The 19,561-nt window shown below is 37.7% G+C and overlaps 1 protein-coding gene across 3 annotated transcripts in view; it reads left to right on the top strand.

Moving 5' to 3' along the window:
- The window catches only part of DMD (dystrophin), a 2,234,319-nt gene that overhangs the window by 400,651 nt on the left and 1,814,107 nt on the right, over window positions 1-19,561 (top strand). The gene's annotated exons all lie outside the window — the stretch shown is intronic.

Raw genomic sequence — 19,561 nt, 5'->3', positions numbered from 1 at the left:
GGATATAATAAAATTCTTTAACATAAAGTAATACCAATTATATAGACCTTTACAACAGATAGTAAGGTCTGTGACTGTGTGGGTATGTCCACCAGAGATATCCCAAAGTTATATGTTTTGCCCGTGAACTGAGAAAACTAAATAAGCATCAATGTCTTAATTAGACTTCAACACAACAGGTGGAACCTGCATTTGAACGCAACTCGTGATTGCCTAGAATGTGGATCTGGATTGTATTCAGTCCTCCTGAAATCTCTAATCTCTACCAGGGGCTGAAGTAGAAATGAATCTTCTTTCTTTTTACTGACAGTGGAATTTTATATACTCTTCATTTGGGGTCTGGTGATGATATCTGTAGAGCAGCTTCACTTTTCAGAGTTATTCAGAAAGCTATTATAAGCTTCTTTTCTTCTCAGCAGGCAAATCCTGGAGTGACAGGACCCACTGGGAGTCTCCCATAGTGGCCAATCACAAAGGGAGATGCTTCCAGCACTCTCAACAAAGTCAGGATGCCTTTCTGGAAATGAGAATTTTTTCAGCAAATCTAAGTGTAAGCCAGAAAACCCAACAGACCATATAACAGGGATCACCCACCCAATTTTTATATTATAAAGGGTGAACACAGCCAGAAGATACAATTTACCTTCTTTCCCCCGCCCCCTCCCCATAGCTGACAGTACAGGGTTAGAGAAGAATTGTAAAGAGAGGAGTTTGGGAATTTGAAGTTTCCTTACTGAGTAGCAACTGAAAAAGCACAGCTTTAAGAAATGTTCTGATTTGATTTTCTATGTTTGATAGTGTTTTGTGTTTGTACCTTTGTGTGTGATGTGTGGTGTAGGTGCTTGCAAAGTATCTAAGATATGTAGTAAACAAACAAACAAACAAAAATGCCTTTTATCCCCCATCATAATACTTGCTGAACTCTCTTTCTCGATGTTTCTGACAGAATAAACAAAGATCACAGGTACTAATGGGCTGTGCTTGAAAATGATACAAATATTTCACTTTTTAAAAACTTGTAGCTAATTATATCTTTAACAGACATAAATACTAATATCAGAGCTTAAGACATTACTATAAATTTAAATAAGGAATGCAAAACAATAAAATGTATTATCCAGAGAGACAAAATATTGACATGTGAAATAGTTTTTACTCATTTATGGTATCAGCCACCGTCAGAGATAAAGTAAACTTAATGGGGTCTGATAGGATATATGGTTGGTTAAATTGGCTAGAACTTTGTGGGATTTATATTTTCACTCTCTCTTGGACTTGGGAATCAAGTAGTAAATTATGAAATTGTGTATATTACTTTTTTTAATCCTATTTACAGTATCACACCAGACTCAATTTAGAGTAGATAGTATTTCTAGTTACCTTTCCTCAGAGAATAAACATTTGCTCAAATGCATTTCAGCATTTTAATTGTGTTAATAGGAATAATTCAAAAATATACTACAAAGCTCAGTACATTCCATTTCAGAGAGAATAAGGACAGTAATTGTTGACTCTGATTGATATTTTCCCATTGTAAGGAGAGTGGATTTTTCCATCTCTGTAACATTTCATTTCATACAGCACTCTAGAAAAGGCAAAATATACTTTTACTACTATTATAAAGATTAGAAGCAGAGGTAAATGGCTTAATTATTGTCAACATTATTAATAAAACTATGTTAATGTTGCTATGGTGCTTTATAATTCATGAATCATATTTGTGTATTTTAATGGATTTGATTGTTATAGCTAGCATCACCTCTCAGAATAGACCACGCAAAAGAGGGTGAAAAGAGCAGTACAACTGGCACATGGAGTTTAAGAATTTATGACACTTGAAGTCTGTCACCTTAGACCATGTACTTAACACACCTCTGAGCCTCAACTTTCTTATTCAAAAAATGGGAATATTAATACTGACTTTATGGAGTGATTGATTGATTGGAAGTGAGGAACTGTTTCTAAAGCCCAGGCACAGCTGGGTTCTCAATATCCATAATTCCATTTCCCTTTTTAATTTAATAACCAAAGACAAGGGACTGCAGTGATGGTATTAAAGAGAAAGGAGGCAATTAAGCTTTCACTTAATGTTAATCAGCCCGCCACAGCAAGCCACCCAAGCCAGCATACAATCTATGAAGAGAGAGAAACCCACATTCAAGGCAAGTGCTGTGTGTTTTCTCTCCCCTCTTCCTCTCCTAGCAGGATGGCCACATGTGAACCAGGGCTTGGACTAGGATAAGGCAAGTGAGACGCTTGCCTCTAGTGCACAATGTAAGGAGCTATCTAAAAATTCACAAATTAAGATCACTAACATTTTATTTCAATATTTTGCACATCATAATTAACACCAACCAGTTCATGATGAGCAAAATATCAACATTTTAAGTAAATACAGGATCTGACCTTGCACTTGCATCACTCACTGCACTTGCCTCACCCTAATCTCCACTTGACCGCTCAACTCAGGGACTAGAATATTGGCCATTCCGTCCACCTATGTGCTGCTCCCTCATCCCATCCTCCAGTGGCCCCCAACCTGGGATAATAAACATACCTTGAATGTATCTTCTCTGATTTTTTCAAAATACCTTATCAGATATATCTGCCTCAATAATATTTCTTTCAATTTTAGTGTAGCAGTGAAAAGTGGACCCTCTTCTCCCAGTCCCGTCTTCTGAGAGGGCTTTTTAGTCTGGCAACTATGGAAACAGCATCAAAGAGAGAAAGGAATGTGGGGGGGGGGGTTCCGCTGCCCCCCACTCCATGCCTCCACTTCATGTCATACCATCCCGACTCTGTTGTGTGTATTATAGGATTTGTATTTTCTTTTTTTTTTTTTTTTCTTCCTTTCCTCTCTGCCCCCTGTGCATTCAAGATTATGAAACTTTCTTGTGGGCCCTGCCTTTCCTTTTCCTCTTCCTGTTCACCCTGGTGGTGTGTGGGTGAGGTGCGGAGGGGGGACCCCCACATATATATCACCCCAACAGCCCTAAGTCTCCTCTTTTATTATTAGGAAACAAAACAACAACGACAAAAAATGGCGTCATGAATATGAACAGCATTGTCAGATGAATTAGTTGAAGTGTTCTTCTTTTTTTTTTTTTTTTTTTTTTTTTTTTCTTTTTGTACTACAACCTGGATTTGAGTTCTGTCTATACTAATGACTGAATATCTGACCTTGGGCAAGTTGCTTCGGTTCTTTGAGCCTCAGTTTTCTCATTCAAAAAATGTGAATAATATTCCTTATGCCTTAGGGCCATTGTGAAAATATTTAATTTGGTGCTTGGCACATAAGACTTTGTTTTCATTTTCAAATGTTATTAAAAGGATAGTTGAGATTTGCTTTTTTTCACATAACATCATATCCCTGAAATTCATCGTGATGGTTTTGTGTGGCAATACTTCCCTTGTTTTCACTACAGTGTAGTTTAATTATTCATTCTCCTGCCAAAGAGCTTTTGGGCTGCTGGAAGGTTTTTCTAATTTTATTTTGAAGAGTGCTGCTATGAACATTCTTGTACATGTTTCTTGGTGCAGATACTGCTCAGTTTTTCATGTCACCAACAGATATCTCAAGATTTGACCATGCTTTGCAATGAAATCCAGAGTCTATACCCATCGATTCCAATACCTGTCTCATGTTTAGCCAGACGCAACTGTTACTGGTTACCATGAGGGTCAGGTCTCTCTGCTGAATCCTTTTCTTTGAGTCCTTCAGCGCTCTTGCTCCTGGAATCTGGTCTGTGCTCAGCTGACTACTTTATTATGTCTAGGACTTGATTGCTTATTTTAAAGTCTTTCTACTCTGAATCCTTACCTATTCACCCCAACATTAGTTGCACCTCTCTTTGTCTCTCTCTCACCTGAGGATCCAGCATCTGACTTTGCTCAGTGAGGATGAATATTCTTGTCCTCTCTTGTCTGTGTTCATTTTGACAATGACTCTTGATGAGGTTTTATACATTCCCTTGGGAAGAAAGAATCTCCTTTACTAGTAGTTAGTCATAGTCTGTCTTTGTTTGGGTTTCCTTAAAAGCCAAGTCCAAGACAAGGACTAGAGAGCAAGCAGTTCATTTGGTAGCAGGTCACAGGAAGCACAAGTGGGAGATCGGGGGAAGCAAGGAAGTAGGGGACAGACAATACTGAGTGAGTTGCTGGCTACCTCTGTACCAAACTTCGACTCAATCCAGTGGAGACCTCTGAGGAATGCACTTAGAGTTGTTCCTCTGCAGGACATGAGGCTGGGGACTACGTCTGTGGTTCCTATGCCTCGTTGATTGAGGGCTGTCCAGGGACATCACATTCCCTGCTCTGTGGAGGCTGAGTTTCCATGACTTTGGAGGAAGTCTTGAGGCAGACACATGGAGAGATGCAGTGGGTGCTTGACCTGGTGAGCCTTTAGTGGGCCTGGGGACTGTCCCTCACTGTGCTGATCACAGTAGGCCCACAGATTGAGGTGTGTGGCGTCTGCTATGTAGTTCAGACGGGATTTCCCAGTTATCTGGTGCCTTGATCTACTTTGACAAAATGTCCCAAAGAAGATCCAGTGTAGCTCTGGCCCATTGCTGTTAATCTGCACGTCTAGGATCATGTAATTTATGGTTGTTCTATTTTATTTCTCAGGTATTCTTTTAGTATCTAAAAGCCCCGTAGCCTGTTTTACTTGATATAAATGATGATTAAATCGTGTAAGTTCATTTTAAATTCACAGTTTGAGGTTATTCACATAACAAGCTCTCAAAAAATACTTTAAAATGCCTTTCTGTGTTCTAGAAACAGATCTTAACTGTAATAAAGCCTTCAGCAGGCAAATTGTTTCCTCAAAGTTGCAAAGTGACTGACAGTAATATATAAAGCTAGAAGCTTCAAGGAAAATGTTACCAGGGGTTACTTTTAAACTATAGGAACAATCATTTTTCATGATAAGCTACCTCCATCCCCATCCCCACTGAAGCCTCTTGTCTCCTACGATTATTAAACTCCCATATTTTCAGTGCAAAAAACTACACACTGGAAGGGGAAGGATTTCCAGAGGAAACAGCTGCTTTCCTTTTAGCTGATCGTTGTTATATTAACTTGTCAGTCATTCCACCATATGTTTGCCTTAAAAAATATTATTTATTACATTGGGAGAAAGGAATATTTATAATATATAGGGTTTAAATAATAAAAATAATTTATCAATTTAGATTATCCTCAGTAATTTGAAGCCACCTGTGTACCCTTCCCCAATTTTATCACTTCCCCCACTATCTCCAGAGATAATCACTCTACTGAACTTTGCTTTGCTTTATCATCTTTCTACATATGTATGTATTCCTAAGGAATAAATTATTTTGTTCTGCATGCTTTTGAACTTAATATAATTGGATCCATATTGCATCTAGTCTTGGGTGACTGCTTTTTCCAATCAGCATTATGTTGCTGAGATTCATCCACGTCAATGAATATAGCTGTAGCTCATTCGTTTCCAAACTGTCACATTCCATCACAGGAATAAACCACAATTTATTTATACATTCTGCTGTTGATGGATGTTTGGGTTGTTTCCACTTTTATCTCTTCTATTATACTCAATGCTCCTTGTGTACACCGAGGCGTGGAATTGCTAGGTCACAGGGTTCATGTATGTGTCCTCAGATATACTCTGTACCTCCTTTATCCTGCTCTACTGGCTACCACTGGGACATTGACACTTGCAGGCTCTGAGTGCCAGGCTTCCATGTCACCTCGCTTCTAGCTCTGCTTGGCAAACGGTGGAGGATTGGAGAGTCAGAGAAGACCCCAGGGTACTACTGTTCCTTCCTTTGTGCCTCGAGCAGTGTCTTTGACAGCGGCTGCCTATGCCTTGGGGTTCCAGCTCCAGACACATAGGCCCATAAGGGCTCCAGCTTACACCGAATGAACTCATGATTTTGTCAGGGAGGAAAACTAATTTTGTCTCTACCCTTCTAGGTTCTTGGCGGAGACTCCCCTATAATAAAACAGTGTAAAGGAAAAAAAAAAATGTTTTCTTATTTTTTCCTTCTAGGCTCTTTGGCTGGGCTAATAATTAAACTGACATAAAACAGATTAACAGGAGAAAAACAAATTTAATTACATATGTACGGGACCTCATGAAAATATGATGCTCAAAGAAGTAACCAGAGCAAGCAGCTTTTGTATTTTTTAGGCAAAGAAACAAATTTGTGAAGAACTGACAGGACAAAGGAGTTTGGGCTTGGGGTAGTAAATTAGTAAAGAAGTAACAAGGTTTCTGTGGGCTTCTGAGCCCTGAATTCCCTGTCACTGGTGATAAGGATGCCTCTCTTTCTCCTGACACAGGGGGGTTCTTTTCACATGGGAGATTTTTTTTTTTTTTAACATCTTTATTGGGGTACAATTGCTTTACAGTGGTGCACATGGGAGATTTATGTCCTGCTTTCAGGGGTACAAAAGAGGATCAGAGTATTGTTGGGGAGGAAGACATTTCCCTCTACCCTTCTATGTTCTTCTGGATGGTCTAAGAATTAAATTGGCATGAGACAGATTAACAGGAGAAATCAAGCAAAAGTTTAATAAGGTGGATATATAAGAGAGACCCAGGAGAACTAAGTAAATCCCCAAAATGGCTGAAGCCCTCACCGTCTTTAACTAAAGACATATTGTCCCCCCTACACTTGATAATGTCAAATTTTAATTTTTGGCTACTATAATGGGTATAAGTTGTTTCTCACTTTGATTTTAATTTGCATTTCACTAATTAAAATGAGGTTGAACATGACTTACCTTCAATAAAATTCATTTTTAGATTTATCTCATCTTGAACTATACTTTGATTTATTATAGTACAACATTTAACTCAATTTTTCCATTTTATTTATTCATTCATTTAATGTAACCCATATAAGTTAAGTTCTAGTATATACTAGGCATAGTTCAATGTGTAACTATGAACTTAGAGTATGTTTTAGAAATAAAATAATTGGGAAGCACAGCCTTCGAAAATGGATTAGTGTCAGGATACACTTTATCATGTTTACTCCTTCCCTACTTCTTTCATCATCATCTATAAGATCAGTTACTGTGATGTCATTAAGAACATGTGGATTATTTATAAAATTGAGTGTCAAAGTTCACCTGTTTGTAGGCATCATACAGGACTTTCAATATCAATAGAAGATTGTTGTTATCAAAGGTTCTAAAAAATTCTGGACTACAGATATTGCAGACAATTGTAGACTGTATCATGCCTTGAAAAGTATGAGCTAAGAACAAAAATATAGAAAACTTTTAGGATGTAAAGTAATTCGTAAAATATCTTAGCTTAAAATATTGAAATGGCGAAAATGGCTTTTCCTTCACAGTGAGTTACTGAAGTGTGTGGACAGGACTAAAGATGAGTTCTGTGTGGACATGACAGTGTCGATTTCTTGGGCTGCTGGTCATGCTGGTCACTGCTAATGCTGATAATTCAGAAAACTTTAAAAACATGACTTTGTGAAGGGAGAAAAAAGCTACTTAAGAGAGGCAACATTATGTTTTATTTTGCTGGTCAATGTTCAGACTCCTAAAAAACTACAGAAGCAAAAATATATTTTGAACCTTTCTAAGAAAGCACATTCTAGCATTGTACATCTTCATGTACATGGGATCAGTCATCCACAGTCACATCTTCCCATCATTATCCTAACCCTAAATCAGCAAGAAAATATTATATTAAATACATTGTACTTAAGAAGGCAGGAAGCTACCCTATACAAACATTTTCATTTAAACCTTTCATCCGGAAGATTAAAAGTGTTCTGTCATTCAAAGGACTAGACCTCAGCTATCTGGAAAAATTATTTGTCCAGAGTGACACTTGCCCTGGTTTGGTTTAACTTGGGTTTTAATGTGGTTCTTGTGTGTGTATGTGTGAAGATTAAAAGTGTTCTGTCATTCAAAGGACTAGACCTCAGCTATCTGGAAAAATTATTTGTCCAGAGTGACACTTGCCCTGGTTTGGTTTAACTTGGGTTTTAATGTGGTTCTTGTGTGTGTATGTGTGTGCATGTGTGCAATTCTATGATCTATTAAGTTGCTGTATAATTTCAAGACATGGCAGTGATTAGAACTTTTAGAAACAAATTACTTCTGTTTTTCTGATTAATGTGTATGTGTTTCTGTCTCTGTGCAAAGAAGGAGATCAAAACATGGGTTAGATGCGTGGGGATAGAACTGAATGTTGTAAACCCAAAATCCAAATGAAAGACAGAGATATCGTGGGGGGGGGGTAGGTAGTGAGAGAGGAAAGAACAAAAGACTTGCAGGAATCTATAAAATGTTCTGCTTTGTTAGTTAAAAATAGTAAAAATCTACTGGAATATTTTACATTATTTTCCAGTTCCCTACCTTTTTCTTTACTGTCCTGAAATAAATTATTTAATTTTTGAACTTCAAGTATTTGGCCAAGCTGTACTAGTTGTTGAATTTAATCTCTTACTGGGTGTGTGTAGTGCTTCTCTTGTTGCGTAAGTAGCATATATTTTGTGGTCACATTGCTACAGAAACTAGGTATACTGCAGGGTAACATGAGAGAAACTTGAATAAAAGATAAAGCTGACACATGGTGGAAAATACCTGTTGTCCTACAAAAACTTGATTCTCTACTGTCATGTGGCTAAATACTCCTTATTATCCCTGTGGATATGATACCTGGATTGTGAGCTCATCCGTGTAATGAGCACGTATCATTTGTTTTGTGGTTTCTCTCATACATTTTGAGTTCAAACTACATTGCCTTTCCTGGAGCTTGACCAGAAGGTTGATTGTCCAGTACGGTTTCTTGTAAGAAATTCTTACAGCAATAAGCAGTTCTCTATGGCAGAAAAATCCTGTCTACATATACTGATCTTATTTTTTTATTTATACTCTGGGTGTTCCTTTTCTGTACATATAGGCAAAACTGCACAGTCCTTTTTAGAAAGGGTCAAAACCCTACTTGGAATTAAAACAGAGCAGTTAGATGGTATCAGGGTCACCTTAAATAAACTCAGCAGGCTTCCAATCAAAATAAGATTTCAGATGTAATTAACCCATTAACCTAATGAGATGCACAAATTTCTGTCACCAACGATTTCCTGAGCGCTTCTTTCACTCATGTACCAAATATCAACCTGGTGCTTTTTGTAGTCAATTCACATACCATGCCAGCGCATCCTAAATTTGCAGATGTGATCTAACTAGCATGGATTCACATAATTGGCATCACAGAGAATTTTTAAAATATCAGCTATCTCATGAACTTTATTCATGTGAATCTGGAAGATTCTTTGTGATGTTTGAGCTCTTATTCTCAGAGGTTCAGATGTCAAAGTATTTTTAGAATGGGTCCACAAGGCATCATTATTTTGTAATTATAATCTTGTTGATTGACAGCAAATGTGTTTGATGAAAATGTTGCCTTAGTGAAGTGATCCTGGTTAGTGCTGGAGACAGACTGCTTAGATCTAAACTCTCACGAGGGGAAAGAAAGAACTTGAAGTGATTTTAAATTCACGTACGTGAAGATATAAGCTCTCTCATAAAATGCTAAAAGGTTGTTTTTGTTCTCAGACTTTTATAGTTCCATTGTACGTTCCAAACTTTTAGAAATTTGATTATTAAAACCTTTTGTGCAAAACGTACTTTAAAAAATTATCTCAGGAAGAAATAGAAAATATGAACAGACCAATCACAAGCACTGAAATTGAAACTGTGATTAAAAATCTTCCAACAAAGAAAAGCCCAGGACCAGATGGCTTCACAGGCGAATTCTATCAAACATTTAGAGAAGAGCTAACACCTATCCTTCTCAAACTCTTCCAAAATATAGCAGAGGGAGGAACACTCCCAAACTCCTTCTACGAGGCCACCATCACCTTGATACCAAAACCAGACAAGGATGTCACAAAGAAAGAAAACTACAGGCCAATATCACTGATGAACATAGATGCAAAAATCCTCAACAAAATACTAGCAAATAGAATCCAACAGCACATTAAAAGGATCATACACCATGATCAAGTGGGGTTTATTCCAGGAATGCAAGGATTCTTCAATATACGCAAATCTATCAATGTGATAAACCATATTAACAAACTGAAGGAGAAAAACCATATGATCATCTCAATAGATGCAGAGAAAGCTTTTGACAAAATTCAACACCCATTTATGATAAAAACCCTGCAGAAAGTAGGCATAGAGGGAACTTTCCTCAACATAATAAAGGCCATATATGACAAGCCCACAGCAAACATCATCCTCAATGGTGAAAAACTGAAAGCATTTCCACTAAGATCAGGAACAAGACAAGGTTGCCCACTCTCACCACTCTTATTCAACATAGTTTTGGAAGTTTTAGCCACAGCAATCAGAGAAGAAAAGGAAATAAAAGGAATCCAAATCGGAAAAGAAGAAGTAAAGCTGTCACTGTTTGCAGATGACATGATCCTATACATAGAGAACCCTAAAGATGCTACCAGAAAACTACTAGAGCTAATCAGTGAATTTGGTAAAGTGGCAGGATACAAAATTAATGCACAGAAATCTCTGGCATTCCTATATACTAATGATGAAAAATCTGAAAGTGAAATCAAGAAAACACTCCCATTTACCATTGCAACAAAAAGAATAAAATATCTAGGAATAAACCTACCTAAGGAGACAAAAGATCTGTATGCAGAAAATTATAAGACACCGATGAAAGAAATTAAAGATGATACAAATAGATGGAGAGATATACCATGTTCTTGGATTGGAAGAATCAACATTGTGAAAATGACTCTACTACCGAAAGCAATCTATAGATTCAATGCAATCCCTATCAAACTACCACTGGCATTTTTCACAGAACTAGAACAAAAAATTTTGCAATTTGTATGGAAACACAAAAGACCCCGAATAGCCAAAGCAATCTTGAGAACGAAAGAAGGAACTGGAGGAATCAGGCTCCCAGACTTCAGACTATACTACAAAGCTACAGTTATCAAAACGGTATGGTACTGGCACAAAAACAGAAAGATAGATCAATGGAACAGGATAGAAAGCCCAGAGATAAACCCACGCACATATGGTCACCTTATCTTTGACAAAGGAGGCAGAAATGTACCGTGGAGAAAGGACAGCCTATTCAATAAGTGGTGCTGGGAAAACTGGACAGGTACATGTAAAAGTATGAAGTTAGATCACTCCCTAACACCATACACAAAAATAAGCTCAAAATGGATTAAAGACCTAAATGTAAGGCCAGAAACTATCAAACTCTTAGAGGAAAACATAGGCAGAACACTCTATGACATAAATCACAGCAAGATTCTTTCTGACCCACCTCCTAGAGAAATGGAAATAAAAACAAGAGTAAACAAATGGGACCTAATGAAACTTAAAAGCTTTTGCGCAGCAAAGGAAACCATAAAGAAGACCAAAAGACAACCCTCAGAATGGGAGAAAATATTTTCAAATGAAGCAACTGACAAAGGATTGATCTCCAAAATTTATAAGCAGCTCATGCAGCTTAATAACAAAAAAACAAACAACCCAATCCAAAAATGGGCTGAAGACCTAAATAGACATTTCTCCAAAGAAGATATACAGAGTGCCAACAAACACATGAAAGAATGCTCAACATCATTAATCATGAGAGAAATGCAAATCAAAACTACAATGAGATATCATCTCACACCAGTCAGAATGGCCATCATCAAAACTAGAAACAATAAATGCTGGAGAGGGTGTGGAGAAAAGGGAACCCTCTTACACTGTTGGTGGGAATGTAAATTGATACAGCCACTGTGGAGAACAGTATGGAGGTTCCTTAAAAAGCTACAAATAGAACTACCATATGACCCAGCAATCCCACTACTGGGCATATACCCTGAGAAAACCATAATTCAAAAAGAGTCATGTACCAAAATGTTCATTGCAGCTCTATTTACAATAGCCCAGAGATGGAAACAACCTAAGTGTCCATCATCGGATGAATGGATAAAGAAGATGTGGCACATATATACAATGGAATATTACTCAGCCATAAAAAGAGACAAAATTGAGCTATTTGTAATGAGGTGGATAGACCTAGAGTCTGTCATACAGAGTGAAGTAAGTCAGAAAGAGAGAGACAAATACCGTATGCTAACACATATATATGGAATTTAAAAAAAAAAATGTCATGAAAAACCTAGGGGTGAAACAGGAATAAAGACACAGACTTACTAGAGAATGGACTTGAGGCTATGGGGAGGGGGAAGTGTAAACGGTGACAAAGCGATAAAGAGGCATGGACATATATACACTACCAAACGTAAGGTAGATAGCTAGTGGGAAGCAGCCGCATAGCACAGGGAGATCAGCTCGGTACTTTGTGACCGCCTGGAGGGGTGGGATAGGGAGGGTGGGAGGGAGGGAGACGCAAGTGGGAAGAGATATGGGAATATATGTATATATATAACTGATTCATTTTGTTGTGAAGCTGAAACTAACATACCATTGTAAAGCAATGATACTCCAATAAAGATGTTAAAAAAAAAAAAAAAATATCTCAGTGTTGTTCACTAAGATTACAGATATTTTGTTTTAAAAAGGAGAAAGAAATTGGTTGATACTTCTCACGGGAAGGAAAGTGTGCAGCTATGCTCTGCTGCAGGAGATTAAAATGCAGGGAGCTGTAATAGTGTTTTTGATGATAATATTATGTCATTAAATAAAATAAAGGATGTAATATGTTATAACTTAACAGAAAGCTTTGTTATTGTTTAAAATCTACATTTTAAATTATTGGCATGTTTAGTCTTGCAAAGGATCATGGGTGATTCATAACTATAGGACTGTTTTTCTTTCTCAGAAATTTAACAGTAAGATAATATCGAATTGTATGAGATAGAGAGGACCTTGGGCCAAAGCGAGGCGGGAAAGATGTGAAGAGATGTAAAATATATAGACAGGTGAGCAATGAGTCTCTCTCAGTGGGTGTCTGAGTTTATGCCTAACAGTATTTATGACCAAGATGAGTGAATGAGGCATTTGTCAGTTCTTTAGTTTCAATGCTTTTATGAAACCTATGTTTATTTCTCTAAAGTCAGTAGAAAATTCAAATTAAGCTACATAGTGTTGCAAACTTCAGATCTCTGAGGGATGTGCATTAATAAGTATTCAAAAATATTTTGTCATTTAATATTATTATGTTAATTTTGCATAATTCTTATTTACTGTTTGAAAACTTTCTTTACTAGGCTAAACATTCCCTCAGTGATCATGTTAAACAGTTTCCTTATGTTCAACTATCAGTGTCTGAATTGTCACCAGTGTGTGCAGTCCAAATATGTTTTTTAAAAAAGCTTTATCAGAATGATGATGATTTTGAAGGAGGAATGTTACAGCAAATTTGGATTAATTCTCCCTCATTAATGATTAAGTCAAATAAACACCTGGATATCTCATTTCTTTGCAGAGCTGTATGTACATAAAGAATAGGTACAATATTTAGTACAATTTATAGTGGGCAGTGGAGGGAAGGAGATTATGAGAGAAGGAGAAAACTTGATTGTAAAAATGCTTGTTAGTCATGATTTGACACAAAAACAAAATGAAAAGTTTCCAGAAAATCAAACAACAAATTTCATATGAAACCTTACACTGGCACAGCAGCTCTATAAATATCACTACAGTTTTTCAAATTAAAATCTAAAAGAAGCATTTTGAAGTGGTTTTGCAAATAAGAATTTACTCAAGATGTTTCAAAAAATGAATAGAATATCACAGTGAAGAAATAATTCCAGTTATGGTAAAGTTAAGTGAAATTTTCACTATAAGGTCCGATAATACTCAGTAGAGTACTTGCTCATGAATTTAAAGTAAAATGTTTTTATTCTGAAGTTTAGAGGACATCACAGTCAATCAAGAAATGCATAGAGTAAGTGATTTTTAAAATCTTTCATAAAATCAGTGTCTTAGCTTCATTTACCTATATGTAAAATAACCATACATATATCCTACATAACAGATGCCATTCCGATAAATTTTTCCTGATCATAATATTTATATAGAATCCATTTTGCTTGGCAGATTGATTTGGTCTAGCCTACAGATTAGTATGGTCCCTCTCAACCTCTACACTTTTGTGTGCCACCATCATCTTCCTGGAGTAACAAAGTAGCATCCAAACCGGTCTCCCTCATCCACTCTTGCCTCACTTCTGTCATCCTAACTGTAGCACTCAGAGCAACCTTTTGAAAAGGTCAATTAAATCATCTCACCTCTTCATTAAAACTCTTCTCATTCTACCAAGAGTAAATTCCAAATCTTTTACCTTGACCTATGTAACTGAAACTTGCCTCCCTCGCCAATTTCAGCTCAGCTTTAGACAAGCTATCTCCTTCTTAGCTCTTGAATGTAATAAACCTTTGACCCCCTTGGTGTCTACTTATGTGCATTCATTGGCTAGAATGCTCTTTTCCCCTACTTCTGTTTTCTGAGCAATCAGACATTTATTTATTTACTCACTCATTCATTTGTTCATTCATTTACTCAGTAATTCAGTGTTTCTCAACTGGGGGCAATTTTGCCCCCCATGGGACATATGGCAATGTCTGGAGACATTTGTAGTTGTCACAACTGAAGAGGGGGGCAGTGCTGCTGGTATCTAATGGGTAGAGGCCAGGAATGCTGCTAAACATGCTACAACATGTAGGAGAGCCCATCATAACAAAGAAGTAACTCACCAAAAATGTCAGTAGTGTCAAGATTGAGAATTCCTGCAAATGATTCATGCCCTCTTCTAGGTGGCAGGAATATGGTGGTGAACCAAATGAATATGGCTGAACCTTTCATAAGCTAATACATTAAAGGTAAGACAGCGAATAAGCTGGTTAACAAACAACTAAATACATACTTTTAAATCATGTTGAGCGCTCTCAAGGAAAAGGGCAGTAGAGAATGACCATTGAAATTTACTTTAGAGCGGGTGGTATCTGAGGAGGTGGTGTTTACGCTAAGATCAGAAAAATGAGACAGACACAGCCACAGCTTAGAGTAAATATTTATTGAACATCAACAGTAAAATGTTGCATTTTTCTTAACCATGTCCTTTTATTGTAACTGAGGATGCTTCAAATTATTTTTAGAACTTTTCATCACAAATTCTTTGCCAAGGGGACCCGTCTAGCATTTGTCTCTAGTGAGCAATTAAATCCTCACAAAATTGGTGAATCCCCAACTTTATGTGTCTCCTGCTCATTTCTATGAAATTATCTGAAAAAAAAAATGTATCCAGGGTTCCTAATTTGGTTGGAAAGCAAAATGTTGCTGTATTTGTCAGTAACAAAATTTGTCATTCTATATAGCAAGATAACATAGGATACTATAATAATTTTACATATTTACTTAAAACAGTTTCAAATCTGATGGTTTCTCTGTGGAAAGGCCCATGGTTCCAGTAAGGACTGTTTTCAGAAATAAATAAGTACATTAAATAACAAGAGATATATGACATGATTTTAAACGTGGCCAAAGAGTGGGATCTCTTCCTTTCCTTTCTCTTTCTTTCTTTGAACTGTGTCACCAACAACATACAGTGCCTAATCATTTTAATTATACATCTTTAAAAAATTACAAAAAGGACTGTTTTTAATGTCAGTTACTAGTTAAATGCTAAAATCTATCAACTTGGTGTCTATAGCCTTACCCTGTATTCTGCTCGAAACCTTCTGGACATTTCCATTTGAATATCCCACAGGCCCCTGACCCCACTTGTCCAAAACTAAACCTATCATCATCTCTATTGCACCTCTTCTTAGAGTATTTCTGTTGGTGAAGGGTGTTTCTAAATATTGATACTCAGTGAGCCAAATAAAAAATCTAGGAGTGATGTCTTGAAGAGAGCATGAGGTCCTGACAATGTTCACTTCTTGACCTGAATGCTGGTTAAATAGATGCATTAAGTCAGTGAAAATTCATTGAACTGTGCACTTATGACTTGTACAATTTTCTCTACGTATGTCTTATTTCAGTAAAAAGATTACATAGAAATGCTAAAAGCCAAGCCTCACCTTTTCCTCTCACTCATCCCGCACATCTAATGTGACAGCAGATTTCTCATAACGGCTGTTAGTTGTTGAGGGCTTGCTGTGTCTTTGATATTGTAATCAGCTATTTACCTGATCTGCCACTCAAGAATTTCTGTGGTGCAGGTATTATTATGATTTTTTGCATTTTACATGTGTAGAAAAAGAGACTTACAGAAGCTACATTACTTGTCACACAGCAACAAAATGGCAGAAGTAGAATTTGAACCTGAACCAGTGTTTGTAATCACCATGGCATCTTACCTCTCCTGTGTTCCATCTCCATAAAAACGGAATATTGTTTCTTTTTTGTTTTGTTTTGGTTTTGGTTTTGCGTTACGCGGGCCTCTCACCGTTGTGGCCTCTCCCGTTGCGGAGCAGAGGCTCCGGATGCGCAGGCTCGGCGGCCATGGCTCATGGACCTAGCCGCTCCGTGGCAGGTGGGATCTTCCCGGACCGGGGCACGAACCCGTGTCCCCTGCATCGGCAGGCAGACTCTCAACCACTGCGCCACCAGGGAAGCCCCGGAGTATTCTATTTCTTATCCATCCTTCCTACTGAAACTGAGCAGGACCCTGCAGTTCTTGCCCCTCTCCCCATGTCCTCAGCCTGCCTTTTGTCTGTGGAAAACCTTTAGCCGAAGAATAAGTTTAATCAGAGAAGTGAGAAAATGCAGAAACAAAGGAAAACAGTCAAAGAAGACTAAATAATAATAGTTTAGGCAGTAAGCATAGTCAGGGACATTTTGTTCCTCCTTAAGGGCTACAGATAATACTCTGAGCCGTATCCTGTGAGCTGTCTTGTAGAGACTGACACCCCCACCAGGTGGAATAAGTTAACTACATGATGACCAAGCTGTAGATGCTGGTCAGACCACCGATGACCAATATCAAGAGGACTGTCAGAGCTGATTGTGCTGTTTCTGCATGTAGCCCCCTCCCTCCTCCTATAAAAACTCTTGCCCACTGATTGTTGGGGGGTGGGGGAGTCGGCCTTTGGACAGGCATCTGCCCTCCCCCATGGTTGCCAGCATCCAAAATAAAGCAAACTTTCCTTTCCACCAACCTGGCCTCTTTATTGGCTTTTGAGTGGCGAGCAGCTGGAGCCCACTTTTGGTTACACTACCTGTCATTAGTTAAGGTCTTTAGATCTTCACTCTTGTGATGATAATATCTTAAAAAATCTTGTACACTTTAGTGTACCCCAAATTCAGCCTAATCACTGCCAGGGTTAGCAGTCTTTCTACAATGGAAAACTCTACATGTACTTTATTTAAAATCTGTTAATGCAGCGGTTTGCAACCTTGGCTACATATTAGAATCACAAGGCCCCACCCAAGATCAATTAAAACAGAATTTCTGAAGATGGGGACCTGGGAGTGAGCATTTTTTAAAAGTTCCTAGGGGACTGTCATGTGCAGCCACCATTGGAAACCACTGCTTTAATGTCTCTGTCCAGCTTTCATGCTAAAAATAATCTCATCAGTGCACAAAAGGCCCTTCATAATCTAGTCCCTGCCTCCCTCTCTCTTGCTTCCTCTGTATACCTCCCTTCTTTTCCAACTTAATCCCCCACCCCCAGCAATATATACTTCATTCTAATTATACAAAATCTGGGTTTTCCAGCAGGGATCATTTCTTTTTTATATACCATGCCTTTATATAGGCCAGTCTTCCTCCCTGAATGCTCTTCTCTTGGTTCTCAATTTAATAGAACTCTTGTGCATCTTTCAAACAGCCGATCTGGCATCACCTTCTCTGAGGACATTCCTCTAAGTTGTATTTGTTGAGCTGTTTAGCTATTCGTTATTGATTTATTTCTTATTTTATGAGTTAATGCATGCACATGGTACAGAATTCATAAAGTAAAAATAGATATATATATATAAGTCTCACTCTTACTCTGGTTCCTCAATTCAGTCTCCCAGAGGCGATCAACATTTCTAGATTTTAAATGTATCATTCCAGAAATGCACTGGGCTTATCCAAATATATATGTGTTCATGGACATGTGTGTATATACTTTCCTACACATGGTGACACATTGTATACATTCTTCTGCTCCTTGCCTTTTTTTACTTAACAATATAGTTTATCATTTCTCATCTCAACATATGGAACTTTGTCAGTCTAATATTTGCATAGTATTCTGTGATATGAATATACAGCCATTTATTCAACTAAATGCCAACCTATGGCATTTAAGTTGTTTCCTGTATTTGTTATTACAAAGAATACTTTAGTGTAAAGAATATTGCAATACAGATAACTTATATTTATTTGTGTTAGTAACTCAATTCTAGAAGTAGAAGAACTATGTCAGAGACTATGTACTTTAAAAATTGGATGTATTGTTCTCAAAACCATCCTGCCCATTAATTTGTTTTAGGAACACTACCCCTTTATTCACACCGTTCTCTATGCATACTACTAGAGTAGAATTATCATTTTAAACTGCAGACATTTCATTCATTCATTCATTCATTCACTCATTTATCAGATCTCTTATCGATTTCAAAACTATTTATTAAGAATTTTCTATGGGCTTCCCTGGTGGCACAGTGGTTGAGAGTCCACCTGCCAATGCAGGGGACACGGGTTCGTGCCCTGGTCCGGGAAGATCCCACATGCCATGGAGCACCTAAACCCATGTGCCACAACTACTGCTCTAGAGCCCGCGTGCCACAACTACTAAGCCTGCGAACCACAGCTACTGCAGCCCGCGTGCCTAGAGCCTGTGCTCCACAACAAGGGAGGCCACCGTAATGAGAAATGAGAAGCCCGCACACCTCAACAAAGAGTAGTCACTGCTCACTGCAACTAGAGAAGGCCCGTGTGCAGAGGCAGGGACCCAACGCAGCCAAAAGTAAATAAATAAAATAAATAAATTTATTTTAAAAAAATAATTTTCTATATGATAAGTACTGTACCCTTGGCCCTAGAAATGGAATTATTAAATAATGTAAAGTTCTCCTAACACTCAAAGAACATGTTATCTAGTGAGGGATAGAGAAAGTAAACAGAAAATTACAGTACTAAAGAAGGTGGTAGGCGAGGGACATGTAATCCTATCAGGGAGTATTGGGATGGTACTTATAAGAAGTGTTTTCTAAGCTCATGAGAGTTAGTCAAGGCAATATGTTCTACACCTACAAAGCTCCATGATAAGAGAGGACATTATGCCATTTGAAAACTGAGAGTGCTCAGTATGGTTATAAAGTGGGTGATTTAATGGAAAGTTGGATGAAGGTTGCTCATGTGGGAATAGAAAGATAAGCAGGCCAGCAAGGTCTTCTAAGTCATGTTAAAGAGTTGGAATTTTATAATGTGGTCATTGGGGTGGGGGCCACGTTGTGGCTCTAATCAGTGTGTTAGTACAAAAAGAAATATGTTTTACAAGATAATTCTGTGGTGGAGAGAATAGATAGGCGATTAGAAGATTTTAATACGCATTGAGAGATTCTGGTAGGAGCCAGATGAAGACAAAGGGACACAACTGGA

This window comes from Aethalodelphis obliquidens, unplaced genomic scaffold (genome assembly GCF_003676395.1).
Source record: "Aethalodelphis obliquidens isolate GAN/ISIS:26980383/991018 unplaced genomic scaffold, ASM367639v1 scaffold98, whole genome shotgun sequence".
Classification (NCBI taxonomy): Eukaryota; Metazoa; Chordata; class Mammalia; order Artiodactyla; family Delphinidae; genus Aethalodelphis; species Aethalodelphis obliquidens.
The sequence above is the reverse complement of the archived record's forward strand: the minus strand, read 5'-3'. Positions and strand labels throughout refer to the sequence as shown.